The sequence below is a fragment of the Rutidosis leptorrhynchoides genome, chromosome 9, assembly GCF_046630445.1.
Source record: "Rutidosis leptorrhynchoides isolate AG116_Rl617_1_P2 chromosome 9, CSIRO_AGI_Rlap_v1, whole genome shotgun sequence".
Taxonomy (NCBI): Eukaryota; Viridiplantae; Streptophyta; class Magnoliopsida; order Asterales; family Asteraceae; genus Rutidosis; species Rutidosis leptorrhynchoides.
The window spans coordinates 261,664,918-261,682,884 of NC_092341.1; positions in this window are offsets into that span (position 1 = coordinate 261,664,918).

The following is a 17,967-nucleotide window of genomic DNA, read 5'->3' on the forward strand; positions in this document are numbered from 1 at the left end:
TTTGTAATAATAATAATAATCATATTAATATTAATAATAGTAATAATAATGGTAATAATAATAATTATATTTACTAATGGTAATAATAATTTTGATAATAATAATAGCCATTTTATTTGTAATAATAATAATAATAATACCATAATAATAATAATGATAATAAAATAATGTTAACAAGAATATATAATAATCATGTTAATGATAATAACAATGATAATAATAATGATAATATTAATAATAATAATGATAATGATAATGATAATTTTTAAGTAATAATGATAATTTTTAAAAATGATACTTTTAATATTAATGATAATTTTAATAATAAAAATGATACTTTTAATAATAATAGTAGTTTTTAATAAAAATGATAAGTTTAATAATTATGATAATGAAAATAATAATTTTGATAATAATACTTAATACTTAATAGTAATAATAATAATAATAACAATCTTACTACTAATGTTAATATTATATGTATTTATAATCTTAACCTAATTTTAATCATACTTATAATATTCATAATCATTAAATATAATTCATGATCTTAACCATAATTACTTATATCTTAATATTTCATAATTTATATATCCTTTATATCATAATTATAATAATAATAACAATAATAATAATAATAATAATAATAATAATAATAAAATAACTACCTCAAAAGAAAAGCTTTAAAAAGATTAAACTGTCACAGCCCGAGCTCGAACCCAATACACACCCAAACCATCCAAGCTAATCTGTTTTTCCTGATTATAATCATACTTATATTTATGTAACGTTAACAATCCGTTTCTTCTTCTCCTTCATATATTCGTTTGAAATCAATCACAGCTCATCATGCTCGTCCGCATCATCTATTCATTTCATCTTCAACATCATCATATTTACTGTTCCTTCATCTTCCTCATTCATCTTCTTCTTCTTGCAGCATGTTTCATCTTCGTTGTTTTAACCGGAACAGGAACAGAAAAATAGTTGCATCAAATGAATTGTTTTGGTGGTGATTGAATGGTTAATTGTAGTGGGTTTGGTGTGGTGATTCTTGTGGGTTGGTGATGATGGTAGTTCACGACTGAAAACAGGAGCATTTATAGCAGTTTTTCGATGTGTGTTTTTAATGGTGGAGGTGGTTTGATTGTAATGATTTAGAATACAAAAACAACAAACGTGATGACCCTTTTTGGTCTGGAAAACGAATAGAAATAGAAGTAAACACGCAGCATAATAGTTGCAGGTTTTTAATGATTTCGATGGTGATGAACGATCATTGACAAGGATGATGATGGTGAACCTATCAAAAGAAAAACGGAAGCTATACTAGTCTTATAATGGTGATGGTGGTTTGGGCTGTAGGTGGTGGTGAATGGGTTGTATTAGGAGGTTCACGACTGAAAGAAATAGCAGCAGGTCATTCAGGTCATTCGTGTGTTTTGTTTTATGATTTTATGTTTGAAATAGAAGACAATAAGTAGGAGCAGGTTATGTAGTTTTGTGGTGGTGATTGTATGATAAAAGCAGGTCATTCAGGTCATTCGTGGGTTTTGGTTTATAACTCAGGTTCATATTTTTGTATGTTTCAGTAACGTGGGACAAAAGTGCCTATAGAGTTAACCCTAGTGATAAGAGGTGATAGATTAAGATTAATTAAATAAAACATTAATTGAACTTATAAAGATAGAGATAGATAGGTATGGAGAATAGAATTCTGAAGGGGAATTAGCACAAGAGTTTAACTTCCTAGGATAAACACTAAACCTCAATCAACTGGGCTATGAACCTAAATGATTTGTCACTAAGAGTTTAGGCCTTGAAGATTCTGGCTAAGACGGATATCCCTACTCCCAACGTTAACCTAAAGGGTTTAAACGACCTTATGGATAGAATCCTAGGTACATGAACAAAGTGGTATACCCAAAAAGGAAAGTCTCAGCTTTTCTTAATCCTAGTTGGTCTAACTAAAGCAATATTCCACCACTTAACACTATGCTATGCCTTAACATTAACAGATGTGCAATCTTAGATATTCTAAGGTAGTGCTAATTGGATTAGAGTCCTTTGCGATCACTTATTCAACCCCGGATCATCTTACAACATCTCAAGAACGTTGCTTCTAAACTCTATGTTGCTAACTCTAATCACAATCTGAATGGGCAGCTCTTCTTTGACGAATAAATGGGTATTCATACGTAGGTACTATATCCCTATTGTGACGTTAAGCACACATAACTACTTACCTTGTATCCTAGGGTTGATCAGGTCCTAACACTAGGTTATAGCCATGTGAATAAGCGGAAAGGGTGATCCGTAAATTAAACTTCTAAACTGTCAGGGTTTCAGCATAACATTATGATAAGTCTCGGATAAAGTATTCAACATATAATAAACATTTGTAACAGATAGATAATCATGCAAGATGAAAGCAACTTAAGATAACAAGATAACTTCATTAAATTAAGGAAAGCGTTCACCATTTACAGACGAGATCTGGACCATTACAAGTGCTGACATCCTCTAGACCGCTCATATTACAATCTTCGGCGTTCGCCTCCAGGTACTTAATTTCTCGCTCGGAGGTGAGAAGGCCTTGAAAGCTCTAGTGAGAGAAAGTGTATTGTAGTGAGAGAGTGAAGAGAGGTGTGTTGAAATTGGATGACAAAAAGCCTTTAAATAAGCACAAAATTTGCCTGCAAACGGCTGGCAGGCCGTTTGGCAAGCCGTTTGCAGGGCCCATTTGCTAAGGCAAGCCGTTTAATGAGGCCGTTTGCTCTAGAGGTTTGGCAGGCCGTTTGCCATACTGACAGGCCATTTGGCAGCCCGTTTGGCAGGCCGTTTGGCTTGCTGATTCCCTAGATCGTAACTTGATTTCTTGTCTTTCACCGTTTCGCTCTAGAATCTTCGTTTTAGCTCCGTTTCACTCGATTCTTTTTGCATCGTCTTCGTAATTACTTTATCTATAAATTTAACCGAAAAAGCGATTATTCTGCCGACAAAGTTTTGAACCTTATACTTTTGGGACTCAATATCGGGGGTAAAAACATGACTTTTTGGCCGATATCAAATATCCCACACTTAGACTTTGCTTGTCCTCAAGCAAACTTCCGAACTTTAGACAATGAGGACTTTTATTCGTAGTGATCAAGTGATCTTTGTTCCGCAAGACGGAGGAGTGAAAACTTAGTTTTTATTCTTTTTGTTATTCTCAAACCTTTTTCCGCAAGCATGAGAGGAGGTTACATAACTGAGGCTATCTCACTCGGGTCACTCATTTCACTAAAGTGTTTAGGGTGTCCTATAGTTCTAAGAAATGAAATCACTCTTAGCCAGTCATGCTTACATTCTTCGTCATAGGATTGATCAAGACTCAAATATCGATCACTTATTTGAGAGAATTTTCAGTTATCGACTCAGCTTGGATTGTGAAGAGATGGTGATTTAGAGGTTTCTAGGGTGCGAAGGGTTTTGATAGATAGGAGTTTCTTTTGAAAGATCGATTTTTTGTGATCCTTTCAGTTTTTTGTCAGGAATTTCATGGTGAGCATCCTTCTTTCTGACTGCCAGGAGTTTCTTTCCTTGAATGTTTTCTGGTTTCGCTCCTTTTTTCAGAATCTTTTATTCATCAAAAAATTATTTTATTTTTTATTTTTTTTAAGAATCTTTTGCTTTTCTCTTCGAGGTCTCCTTTCATTGGCGGTCTTCTTCGATAATTGGCTCGGATGCTCGCATTTTTTCTAATGCGGTTTTGTAGAGGGTTTCCTGAAATATTTCTTTATTTATGAAGCGGATAGAATAGATAAGTATAGGTGAATGGATTTTTAGAATGAAGATGGAAACGAAGATGTGTAGTGAGGGTTGTTTTTGTTTTCACGAATAGCTGAGGTTCTAACTTAGTCATCCTTGTCAAAATGTGTGATTCCGAAATGTAGATCAAGAGCAAGTTCTAATTCCGAGATGTTAACATCGGCACGCTCAACGGAAGTATAGTGTGTCACGACCCGAAAAATTTCGACTAATTTTGAACCAAACTCACGATACGATTTCATAATTCTGACATGATAAGGAAAGTCCGTTATGTTGCGTCTCAAAATTTTTGAACTATTTTCGTACATTCATTTGACTTCGACTATGATCGACGATTTACGAACAATTACTTGTAAATAGGTATGTGTGTATGTATATATATAGATAATAATTGGAAATATAATTTTGAATACTATATGTTGTTGTTATTAAAAATTAATTATGTAAAATAAAATAAAAATATGATATTATGATAATTAATATTTAAAACATATCTATATCTATATATATAAATAAAATATAATAAATACATATTTTGTGATTTCGAATCTATTTAGTAAACGACAGTAACACTCAATTGCCATTCGATGGAGATTAAACAAGTTAAATATGAATTTATATAATTTTTTAAAATAAATGGTGATCCGAAAATAAGTTATATGAATTATAGCTTTGCTAAAAATATAATTAGAATCTATTTGATTAGTTTTAACATTTAGTATTTTTGCTTGGAGGTTGGAAGCTAATAATTAATTTGATTTTTATGTAATAATTGTAAATAATTAATGACCAATTTTTATACAATAATGACTAAAATAAATAAATATAATTAATGTAAAAATTTGGAATTTTTCTGAAGACTTTTTATGCGCCACTGATTTATCAACGGCACGAATTTCAGTCCGTAAATAAAATAGTAGACGACGGCTAATATTTCACACGTTTTATTTTTAAAATATTTTATTTATTTAATTATTTATGTTACATTATTATTGTACTATTATTATTATAGTATTATATAGATATTTATCTTAGTACTATTTAAAATTTGGAAATTTGTGCATTACACTGTTTTTGATTTGTGCTTTAACCATTCACAAGTTAAACTTATACGGAGTAATATATATTCTTATGATTGACAACTTATATCTCAAAACCCACTTCATACCACCCCTACCATCTCATTCATTTTTGTTACTTACCAACTTAAACAAAACCCGACCCGCATGCTTACTGTTTTTCTTGATGCTCGATCAGACCCAGAACCGAACACCATGGATGCTATTGTTGCTGTTTCGTTACATGCCGCTACTATCGATCTCCACCCTCACTACCTTTGTTGTTTCTTCTTTCTCTAACCCGATTAATAAACATCATCATACGTCACTAGGTGCTGCACGTTGATGATGTATGTTTTCTGTCGTGAGTATCCAATACCACCACCCTCAACAAATAACCCAACTCGATCACACAAATTGCTACCACTCGTTGATCATCGTTTCTATTCAGGTTTTAACCATGCAAACCCAATACTTTGAATAGCTATTGTTGTTGTTATTATGTTACTGTTTTGCTACTGTATGTCCGATCAACCCAAGCAACCATCGGGTTGAAGCTGTTTAGATCCTTATGTATGCAATCAACGAGTACTCAAACCAAACAATATTCTATTTTGTTGCTGCGATAGAAAACACTCTTGAAAGTTACTGTTCTGATCAACCCACAGCCTGCAACTTATTTTTGTTTTGTTGCTGGACCGAGACCAAACCATCTCCTGCTGCAAATCGCAACTGCTATTTTGTTTTATGTTCGAGTGAAACCCACATCACCACCACTATCGGTTTCTACTACTACGGTTCGGTTTATTCCTCTTTAAAATCCACCAAGAACACTATCTTCGACTGCTGCAGTATGGTGAAACCCATCAACACCTTAAACCTTCTATTTTTAATAACCATCGAAAACCATCACCAAATAACCATTACAGCTACTGTTATATCTCAACTATTTTATTTTCGATCATTCAAAATTACAAATCGCCATCTATTATTTCGAAAGACCACCTGCAACTGTTCCTTTAATCTTCCGGTTTCAGTTTTAAATCGTCCCAAACGATCAACCTACTACTCGATGTTTCTGTTTCTTGATTCAAATCGAAACCCACATGAAAAAGATGATGAACAGTGCTGATGAAAAATATCCGTGAATGATGATACGGTGAAATGATATGATACTCGCAGTTGATAATGATGAGGTGAGGTTGTGTTGATGAAGGAAGGAATAACGAGGAAGATGAATGAGGTCGTGACCTGCTATTTTCTTTTTCCTATTTTCGGTACCAGATTGGATCAAGCTAAGGACATACAAGTCAAATTGTTGGGCTTGATTAAGTTATTATTGGGCTACCATAATTTTTTTCTATTTGGGCCGTGAATTGGGTGTAAGATTGGGCCGAGATCTATTGGGCCAAAAAGAGGAAGATAGGAAATGGAAATGGAAATATACGGGATAAATATAAATATAATACGATTAACATCAGCAAAATAGGCTAGCTCAGCTGGTTTAAGGGTGTTGTTAGGGAGCGAGAGGTTGCGGGTTCGAGCCTGGGCAAGGGCAGTTTATTTGTTTTTGATGTTTTTTCTTCAAAGGTATTAGTAAAATTATTTTTTTTATAGTTATTATTATTAGTTGTATTATTAGCATTATAGTTATTAATATAAGTATTAGTAATATTATTATTAGTAAAATCATTATCTTTATAGTTATTATTATTAGTATTCATTATTATTAAAATTATCATTTTTAGTAAAGTTATCATTATTATTAATATTATTAGAATTATCATTAAAAGTATCATTTTTAATATTTCGTTATTATTATTAGTTTTATCATTATTAATATTATTATCATTATTATTATTATTGTCAAATCTAATTATTATTATTATCATTATCATTATTTTAGTATTATTATTTTTACAAACAAAAGATATCTATATAAAAAAATATATATTTATTACATATATCATAAGTATACTAATGTTAGATTTTTAATATATTAACTAATATAATATTATTTATATTAATATCACATTTGTTAGAGTATATATATATATATATATATATATATATATATATATATATATATATATATCATATAAGTATTATAACAAATAATAAAGATTAATATAATTGTATATAAGGATATTAATCTATATATGTTATAAAATATATATAAACTTAGTTGATTAATATTACAATGTGTTAATATATATACTTGATATAGGTTCGTGAATCCGAGGCCAACCATGCATTGTTCAATTCCGTCGTATGCATATTTTTACTACAAAATATCGTATCGTGAGTTCATTTGATTCCCTTTTACTCTTTACATTTTTGGGACTGAGAATACATGCGCTGTTTTTACAACTGCTTTATTAAATGCCTTTGAAATATATATTTTTGGACTGAGAATACATGAGATGCTTTTATAAATGTTTGACGAGATAGGCACAAGCAAAACATTCCTCGAATGAATTATTATACAGACAGAAGTTCTGTTGATTATTATTGAATTAGTTGGACGTTATAATTGCCACTAATTGATGTGAATATTTTCCCCTGATTATTATAGCTTGGTAACCTAAGAATTAGGAAACGGGTATGGCCCCTAATTCACGCGAATCCTAAAGGTAGCTACTGGGTTTAACACCCCCACCCAGAATGTGCACTAGACGGAAGAGCTAGTGGGCGTGGTGTTTAGTACTTCGAGGTTTATATATTATTACAGACTGAAAGTTCCGTTTATTTTGGGGATATGATTGATGCGCATTAAATGTTAAGGTCGGTTACCAAGCCAAGCAAAGAAAGTGAAGTGAATGTTATATATCGAGAGAATGATTTTATACACAGGTTATGTGTATGTTATTTTGTACACGAGATATGTGTACGGCTACTAAACTTTATGAAAAATGATTTCGTACACGAGATATGTGTACTGTATTTAAAGGAAATCGCATGTACATTACAGGTGGGTGTAGGATTCCGGCCCATTTGTACCATGCACATTTAAATCTTGTGGTCTATCAAAATGATGAATTTTATTGTTTATGATAAACCTATGAACTCACCAACATTTTGGTTGACACTTTTAAAACATGTTTATTCTGAGGTCTGAAAGAAATCTTCCGCTGTGCATTTGCTCACTTTAAAGATATTACATCGAGTTGTTCATGGCATATAGAGGTCAGTACCTCGCAATGGGACCAGCTGTTGAAGACTTCGTCCAGGTGGATTAGGACGGGTCGTCTCATAGTGAAGCACTAAAAATGAGTGCTTATAAAGCCTTATTTGGGGGTGCCTCACAACAATTATAATGGGTCGATTTGCGCCTTTCTTTATGCAATGCTCTTTTGGAAAGTTGGTTTGATTTTCGCAAAAAGTTTTTAACCTTGTTTTACCCTTTTGTTTATTTTGTAGCAAAAACTTTTTGATCTTTTATAGAATTGTATAATCCTTAGTGTTTTATAGTTCGAAAAGTTTTAAATTTTTGTGAAAAATTTAGTTTTACCAACACTTGAGGGTTTTACAAGAATCGTTATGTGCAATATTTGCTATCTCACACTTTAAAATAACATTGTCCTCAATGTTAAGGATACGACGTATCCCACACTTTAGGTTTTAAAAGAGGCTTTATGTTATTAAAAGTTTATGTTGGTGGGGTTACCAATCCCACACTTAGTTTTTAAAGTGGTATAGTAGTTTGCATATATTCTATTTGAAAAAGTGGTGAAGACGTAGTACTCCCCTATGGTTGCAAGGCGTGCATTCGGATGGCGTGCCAATTATGGGATCTTCAATTCTTGTGTCGGCGTCATCCTCGTTCAATGCGTCCTTGCTCCAAGTCGTGCTTCCATCTCGTATGGTCTCGATCGTCGTTTGTTTGTGACGTTTTATTCATGCAATTGTTATTCTAAATACCATACATACAAAAAACATAAAATAGTTATGCCCGAAATCGGGCGTACACACATAAAGTAATAAGTAATTATCCAAATATTCCAGAAACAAATACAATCATGGCTGAGGTGGTGGGTACGGAAGGGAGTAAGATACACTGGTGCGCGACCTCATCGGGTTTCTCAATGCGGACTGACCCTCGTCAGTCACCTCCTCGTCTGTGGCGAATTGTTGTGCCAATTTCGACGTGTTCACACCTGAGGATATCCTGAACTGTATCTCGTCCGAACGTGCAATCAACCCTGTAAGCAATGAGGTGCTTGTGTAAACCATAGGCCCTGTACGCCAACCCATACCTTCATGTAGATCCATACCCCATTGGGGGTTAACATCCATACCATCTATACCCTGCGCAATCCCCTCAGTCTTGTACTGGTTCGCAGCCTGATCCTATACAGATTCCTGAGCATCGGTGGATGTATCTCTGTTAGTGTGCAAATGGGAGGTGTCGAACAGGTTGTCGACAAAACCCGCAACCCCTGTGCTCTGTTCCCTAGGAGGAGGTGGAGGTAGGATGATTGTGCGCTGCGTGTAGTGATGCTGAGGTGGAGATGGAGGTCCCGTATACTGATGACTCGGGCCTACGCCTCTGGGGTCCCTGTGGGATACTAATACCGGATACTCATGAGGATATGGTGGGACATTGAGTTGTCTGCCCGTATAATGTGTAAAATGATCCAATTCTGAAAGATCGCATTTGGGGCGAACCAAATCTCATGTCATGGTAGATCCCCCATGTGGTAGTGGTAACTGATGAGTGTCGGCGGGTGTCAGTGGGCCGTCCCTATGTGGTGGGATCATCCTCATCCCTTAGTTCCTGAGAACCTCGCCGTCTCCTACCATCTCTCGTCCTAGAATCAGGCCTGAACCCTATTACTCTCACCCCTGGCACTGTCCGGTCTTTAGAATCAGGTATTGCCGGATTAGCTGCAATAATCAACTGTTCACCCTCAACACGAATGTACTCCCAAGTGTTCAGTATCTTATATCCTATTTCTTCTGACTCAGCCCCAATCTTATACCCAAACCTCTCGATACTCCCCAAAACATGCATCCGATGGAGGAGTTTGGTAACAACGGTTCCCAAAACTGGCACAACTGTCCTTGCTGAATTCTTTTCATTAGTAAATGCCTGGGCCAGGAGGTGTGCGACTTGCATATTCTGGTTGTGTATCATAGCGTGCATCAGGCGCATATCGTTAATGGTAACGGCACCATCATGTTGGGCTTTTGGGTGAAGGGTTTTAGTGATGAGGTGGTGAAGGATGCGGTATACGGGATTGATGAATTTCGAAGCCTCTTTACTTGACCTCCACGGCTCATTATCGGAGGTGTATTCGAGCCAGAAAGCTTGGTAGTCTATGTTGTTCAAGGTGGTGTACCCCCTCTTGAATATGGAACTGTTCAGCTGTGACGGTTTGTACAGTTCTAAATACCTTGCGAACCGTGCAAGAGATAGGTGGTACGTCTGATTTTGGTGGCGAAAGTGGATACACTCTTGATCACTGTAATCTTCTTGATCAACGTTCGAGTCAAACATCCAAGTTGCCATAAATTCTGCGTATGGCTCTTCGTGCGCTTTTTCATTTATCTCAAACAGGTTTTGCCAGGCTCTGTTTGTTCTCCCGTTTACTCTAACGTTCAAGATTGCCCTAAGCTCTTCGGCCCATCCATACTGTTCCATAATCTTCCAGTTAATATATTTGTTAGCCCCTTTTGGCCGATTAATCCTGGTCCTCATAAATGGCTCATTATCTGCTGGATCATCTTGCCCGAGAAGGTAATGGGGCAACTCATATTCTGCTAGTATGCGATTAGCCATCTGCAAAAGTCAAGTAACATAGGTTATGTTCCAAAAGATTAAGACTTAGAATTTAAAAATGCATATATTTTTCCAAAAAAATTCGAAATGAGGGCTTTAAAAATGGTATTTTCCAAATTCATGTTATAGTCAAATATAGCCAAAATTACCACAAACAATATCTAATTCTACTACAAACTTATTTTAAGAAAAATTCAAAGCGTACCCGTGATTACAATAAATAATGCTAAAAACAATAATTATAGCGAGTTAGTCGTAATAAGTAATTTTGATCAAAATGTGATGATTTTTAAGCATACAATGATTCTAAAAAGCATTTTTGATTACCTTAAATATTTTCAATCACCAAATTTGAGCTATAACATTCTTAAGTCAAAGATTAATACCATTTTCCCGAAAAATAATCATTTTGTTAAAAACGTACAAAATAAGAAAAATCAAAGACTAAGCTACATTTTCATGAGCAAACCAATGATATCTTTATTTGGACTAGTTTTAAAGCAATCCTAAGTTTTAAAAACGTTTTAACTATAGAAAAAACCTTAATCCTAATTAAGTGTAGTTTTACCAGAATGTCAAATTTAAGCAAACAAGCATACATTGTTCCAAAATTAGTTTCTAAGCATTCTAAATGAATCACTAAGCCTAAATAAGCTAGCAAAACATCAATTTTCCAAGAATTTCACCAATTTCTATCCTAAAACCTCAACTAACGAATTGAGAGCTAAAAACTATCCAAAATGCTTCAATCGAACCTAAAAACTAACACATAACAATCACATTATCTAACTAAAGATAAAGGAATCCAAAATTGGGCCTTAAACTCAATTTTTCTCTAAAGTCAAAAATTTGACCTTGAGTGAGAATTCGAATTTTGACCAAGTAAGAGTACCTTTTACACCAAATTGATGATGAAAATGTGTTTAGGAGGTACGAGAGAGTCGGATTTGAGCTTCGAATCGTTAAAAATGGTGAAGAATTGAGTTTGGTGGTGGTGATGGGTGTCGTCGGCCTTGGTGCCACAGGAAGGAGAAGAAAAACAAAAAGAAAAGAAAAAAGAGAAGGAGAAAAGGAAAGGAGGAGAAGAAAAGAAGAAAGAAAAATGGGTCCGTGCGGCTCACGGGCTTATTTCCCCGACCCCACTTGCAAATTTTTAATTTTTTAAAATTTTAAAATTTAACGAGGTTAATAAAAGATAAATAAAATTTTGCTTTGGATTTTAATCCGGTTATTTTATTAAATAAAGAAAAAGACAAATGGACGGAATAAAATTAAAATATTTTATTTTATTAAAAACACAAATTACACAGGTTCCACAACTAAATTCCATAAATGACGTAGGAAGAAAGACAAGTTCAAAGCTTCTTTGACCATCCAGAGTAAATCAGCGGAGTGTACTGAAAATATTTCAAAATCACTTAATATCTTGCGCTCACGCTTTTGTAAATCTCCGATATCGTCCATAAGTTTAACCAAAACCCTTCTAACTTTTTTAATGTTTGAAATTCCATCCCTTGGTCCAGTATCTCGATAATTAAGTTTAAAAAGAATTTTTGACACTGTGTCTTGAAATAAAAGATCTTCCGCGCAGTCAGGATCACCGATAGTAAATTTAAAATTTGTAGATATTTCCCGAATGATCTTCCTTTGCGGGGTTGTAAATGGAAATTTTGACATAGTGAGGATTTGTACGAGTTCAGAATATATTTCCTTTCTTTTTGCGAAGAAATTCTGATGTATTCTTTTCTCGGTAGAATCCGGAAAAGCTTCAATTAATCTTTTGATGAGAAATGAGGCTGGATCAAAGTAAAAGAAATCTTGGTTTCCATATTTTGAAATAGGGTTAGGTTTCTTGCTTTCAACCTAAAATTCTAATTCAGCGATCATTGCGGCGACATAACGGTTTATATGAATTGGAGAAACTTCCTTATTGGTGAAATGAGGGAGAAAACTGACGAATGACTCTAAATCAAATTTGAAATCAATTTCTGCATCCCGATACTTGACAAAAATATCATCCCCACATTCTTTTAACAGTTTGTGAAGAGAACGAACTTGAGAACGCAGCTCTTTTAACAGATTGATTTGAAAAGTTGAGAACGAAGAAGTCTGAGGAATAGAGGTGCCTAATGAATTCTCTATAGACGTCTAACCTTCTACTAGGATTTAACAGATTTCCAGTAAACGGAACTTTTGTGTTATCAATGTGTGATAATGCTAAAAAAGAACATATATTTCATAGCATTATCCTTCAAGAAAGACAAGCTTTTAGTTGCAATTGTTCTATTTATAAGTGATATTCGTTTAAATATTAAAAGGTGAAGACAAAAGACAGATTCGACGATTTGAAGATGCAAACGACCAAAAAGATAAAAAGTACAAAATACCATCAAAGTGGTTCAATTTGTTGATGAGAAACGTCTCAAAATTACAAGAGTACAAGCCGCAAAACGTAAAGTACAAGATATTAAATCGTACGCAAGGACGTTCGAAAATCCGGAACTGGGACATGAACCAACTATCAGCGCGCGACGCAACTGACCGAAAATTACAAGTCAACTAAGCACATGAATATAATATAATATATATATAATTATATAAAATTATATATATTATATTATATTATTTATAAACCGTCGGCAAACAAGAAAACAAGAGATGTGAGCTGTCCAAGGCGGCCATGCGATCGCATGGCCATGAAGAAGAAACTCCATGCGATCGCATGGAGTACCGTAGCTGGTCAGGTTCTATAAAATGCAAATTTCGGACGAGTTTATGTACACCTTTTTCTAATCTCTTACTCTCTCAATATATTTATATTCATATTATAATTTTAATATTAAATTTTAATAATAATAAGGTTATGTTAGCGAATATTTTAAGTTTGTAAGTCGAAATTCTGTCCGTGTAACACTACGCGATTAATACTCATTGTAAGTTATGTTCAACCTTTTTAAATTAATGTCTCGTAGCTAAGTTATTATTATGCTTATTTAAGGCGAAGTAATCGTGATGTTGGGCTAAATATTAAGATTGGGTAATTGAGTTTTGGACCATAATTGGGGTTTGGACAAAAGAACGACACTTGTGGAAATTAGACTATGGGCTATTAATGGGTTTTATATTAACTAAACGATACCTCGTTAATTTAATATTAAAGGTTACAATTCGACGTATCTATATATAACCACATACGCTTAATCGGGTACGGTGGGCGGGATATTTATAAATACAAATTATTGTTCATTTTATCGAACACGGGAATGGGTTAATAGTTAATGGAATCATTGAAACAGGGGTGGATTACATACAAGGGTAATTGGTGTAATTGTTAACAAAGTATTAAAACATTGGATTACATGCAGTCGATAACCTGGTGTATTCATTAAACAAAGTATTAAGACCTTGTTACAGTTCGAATCCCCAATTAGTTGGAATATTTGACTTCGGATATAAAGTTAATTTGACGAAGATCCTCGCACTTTATAATTATGACCGATGGACTATTATGGACAAAACTGTATGGACATATCGAAAAATCCAGGACAAAAGACAATTAATCCATGGTAATAAATTAAAATCAACACGTCAAACATCATGATTACGGAAGTTTAAATAAGCATAATTCCTTTATTTTATATCTTATCGTACTTTTAATTAGCGTACTTTTTAATTATCGCAATTTTATTTATCGTCATTTTATTTATTGCACTTTTAATTATCGCAATTTTATTATCGTCATTTACTTTACGCTTTAAATTAAGTTATATTTATTTTTAATATTTTACATTAGGTTTTAATTGTGACTTAAGACATAAAATCGACAAACCGGTCATTAAACGGTAAAATTCCCCTTTTATAATAATGATAATACTACTTATATATTTTTATACAAATATAGTTTAAAAATATAGCGTTAAACTTGGCTAGCTCCCTGCGGAACGAACCGGACTTACTAAAAACTACACTACTCTACGATTAGGTACACTGTCTATAGTGTTGCAGCAATGTTTAGGTATATCTACTCTATAAATAAATAAATAACTTTTGTAAATTTGTATCGTATTTAATAGTATTTGGTAGTAAAATTAATAGTATTTAGTACCCCTTCGCTTTAACATCAAGTATTTTTGACGCCGCTGTCGGGGAACGCCGAAGCGAAACGCTATAGAAAAATTAGTTTTTAAGATATTTTTGTAAAAATATAATATTTTTTATTTTGTAAATTTTTTTTGTTAAAAATACAAAAATATAAAAATATAAGAATATATATATATATATATATATATATATATATATATATATATATATATATATATATATATATATATATCTATTTAAGTGTGTAAAAAGAAAATATATTTTATAAAGTATAAAAGTATTTTTCTTTAGTTTTTAAAAAAAAATTTGTTATAAATATTACTTATATAAATTTAGTAAAGAACATAAAGTAAAAAGTAAAAAAGTAAAAAAATAATAATAATAAAAACTCTGAACCTGCCGAATTCTGACCTGCATCTATCTGAACCTGCATGTCTATGCGACCGCATGGTTTCAGCACTTAAACCCCATGCGATCGTATGGGGTGGTCTGACACGCCAGGTACCTTAAAACAGTAACTACGCGTAGGGTTTTAATTTTATATTAATTATTATTATTATGGTTTACTTTAAATATTAATTATTAATTCTAGTTTTAATATATACTTTGTAATATTAAGTTTATTTATTATTATTAATTATATACATTAATATTTTTATATACATATAATATAAAAATAATATTTTTATAAAATTTGTATTTTTTTATTTTATCATTTTAGTTATAATTTGTATTTTTATCGTTTATTTTGTAATATTTATCACTCGTAATTAGTTTTAAACTTATTATTTTTCCGTAGTTACTTTATATTTCTAGATTTTTAGGCTTTGCCGTAAAATTCCTTAAGTGCTTTTTCTTTAGACTAAGATTTAGGTGCTTTAGAATTTTGCGACGCCGTTTTAAGATTTTAGTACTTTTTAAGTTATTGCCGTTTTGGAAATAGAATTCCTTTTAAGCTTTAATACCTTTAGACGAAAGTTTTAATTTTTAATTTTTAGACTTTTAAGTTTCGACGCGCTACTTTATTATTTTTCGACCTTTGTTTTTCGACGCTTATTTTTCGACTTCTTATTTTTCGACGCATTCTTTTTCTTTCTTATTTCTCGACGCTCTAGTTTTTAGGACATAGAATTTTCTTTATCTTCTTTAAACTTCAACGAAAAATTATTTTAAGTGGTTAAATTGATAGACATCCAAAATTTTCTGATTCGTAGTAATAGTTGGATTTGTTAGTGGCGAGTTGTGGGCTTTCGATTTAAAGGGTCCTGGCTACCTGCTGCATCTATTGGCTATTCGAAACATGGGCAAAATCAGAAAAGTCTATTAATTTGATAACTTATATAATTTTTATCTTTATAACTAATAGGATATTCAGTGAATGCACCGAGTAAAACGTTCACCACCTTTCATACGTTCACCACCTGTAACTCGATCAAGACATCTAGCCAATATTTTCGCTGTTGATTTTTCTTTAGAATCGTCATCTAGTCGACCAAGTACTCCAATTCAAATTTCCGATAATCCATTTTTTGATCCCGACCTCACAATTGAGAACCCGGAGGATATTCAAGGACAATTCAGAGATCCTGAACCACTAATCATTCCTCCTGAACCACAAATTACTCATCCAGAGATTGTCGAGGAAGAAACCGTTAAGTCAGAATCCTCTAGTGATTCAGATTCAACAAATTCAATCATGGAAAATCCAGAATCTCTAAGTATGGAAGATCGAATGAGGGCTAAACGCACTGGCCAAGGTCATGCAATTACTCAACCAGACATTAATGCACCAGATTATGAAATCAAAGGACAAATCCTACACATGGTAACTAATCAATGCTAATTTAGTGGTGCGCCGAAGGAAGATCCAAATGAACATCTTCGTACCTTTAATAGGATCTGTACTCTATTCAAAATCAGAGAAGTTGAGGATGAACAGATATATCTCATGTTATTTCCCTGGACTTTAAAGGGAGAAGCCAAAGATTGGTTACAATCATTACCTGAAGGAGCGATTGATACATGGGATGTCTTAGTTGAAAAATTTCTTAAACAATTCTTTCCGGCATCTAAAGCCGTGAGACTTCAAGGAGAAATTGTTACGTTCACGCAAAAGCCAAATGAAACTCCATATGAGGCATGGACAAGATTTGGAAAGTTGTTAAGAGGATGTCCGCAACATGGTTTAGACACTTATCAAATAGTACAAATATTCTACCAAGGATGCGACATTACTACACGAAAATGCATCGACATAGCTGTAGTGACCCGAACTTTTCCATGTTTATATATATTAATTGAGATTGATATTTACATGATTAAATGTTTCCAACATGTTAAGCAATCAAACTTGTTAAGACTTGATTAATTGAAATATGTTTCATATAGACAATTGACCACCCAAGTTGACCGGCGATTCACGAACGTTAAAACTTGTAAAAACGACATGATGATATATATATGGATATACATATGGTTAACATGAGATTATGATAAGTAAGTATCTCCATAAGTATATTAACAATGAGTTATATACATATAAACAAGACTACTAACTTAAGGATTTCGAAACGAGACATATATGTAACGATTATCGTTGTAACGACATTTAAATGTATATATATCATATTAAGATATATTAATATATCATAATATCATGATAATATAATAATTTAACATCTCATTAGATATAATAAACAATGGGTTAACAACATTAATTGAGATTGTTAACTTAAAGGTTTCAAAACAACACTTACATGTAACGACTAACGATGACTTAACGACTCAGTTAAAATGTATATACATGTAGTGTATTTAGAGGTATTAAAATACTTTTGGAAGACTTCAAGACATATATCAAAACACTCATACTTAACGAAAATGGTTACAGTTACTTTCCCATTCTTTTCTTTCATCAAGAATTCTAGTCGTATTCTTACCCGTATTATACACAGCTTCAAAACGTACTTACTATGGGTATATACCAATAGGAACTAGCATGGGATTCCACTCTTGATTATGTCATGTATGACTAATCAATTTTAACTTCTACCATGAGCTAGTCAACTAACTAGAACTCCTTTTAACCCCACTCACCACTCACCAATTACCACTCATCATTCACTCCATTTCACTTCCAATTCTCTTTCTAATTCTCTCTCAACACACACACACTATTATGAACGTATTTTTCCAGTAGTTAATCATCATCTTCAT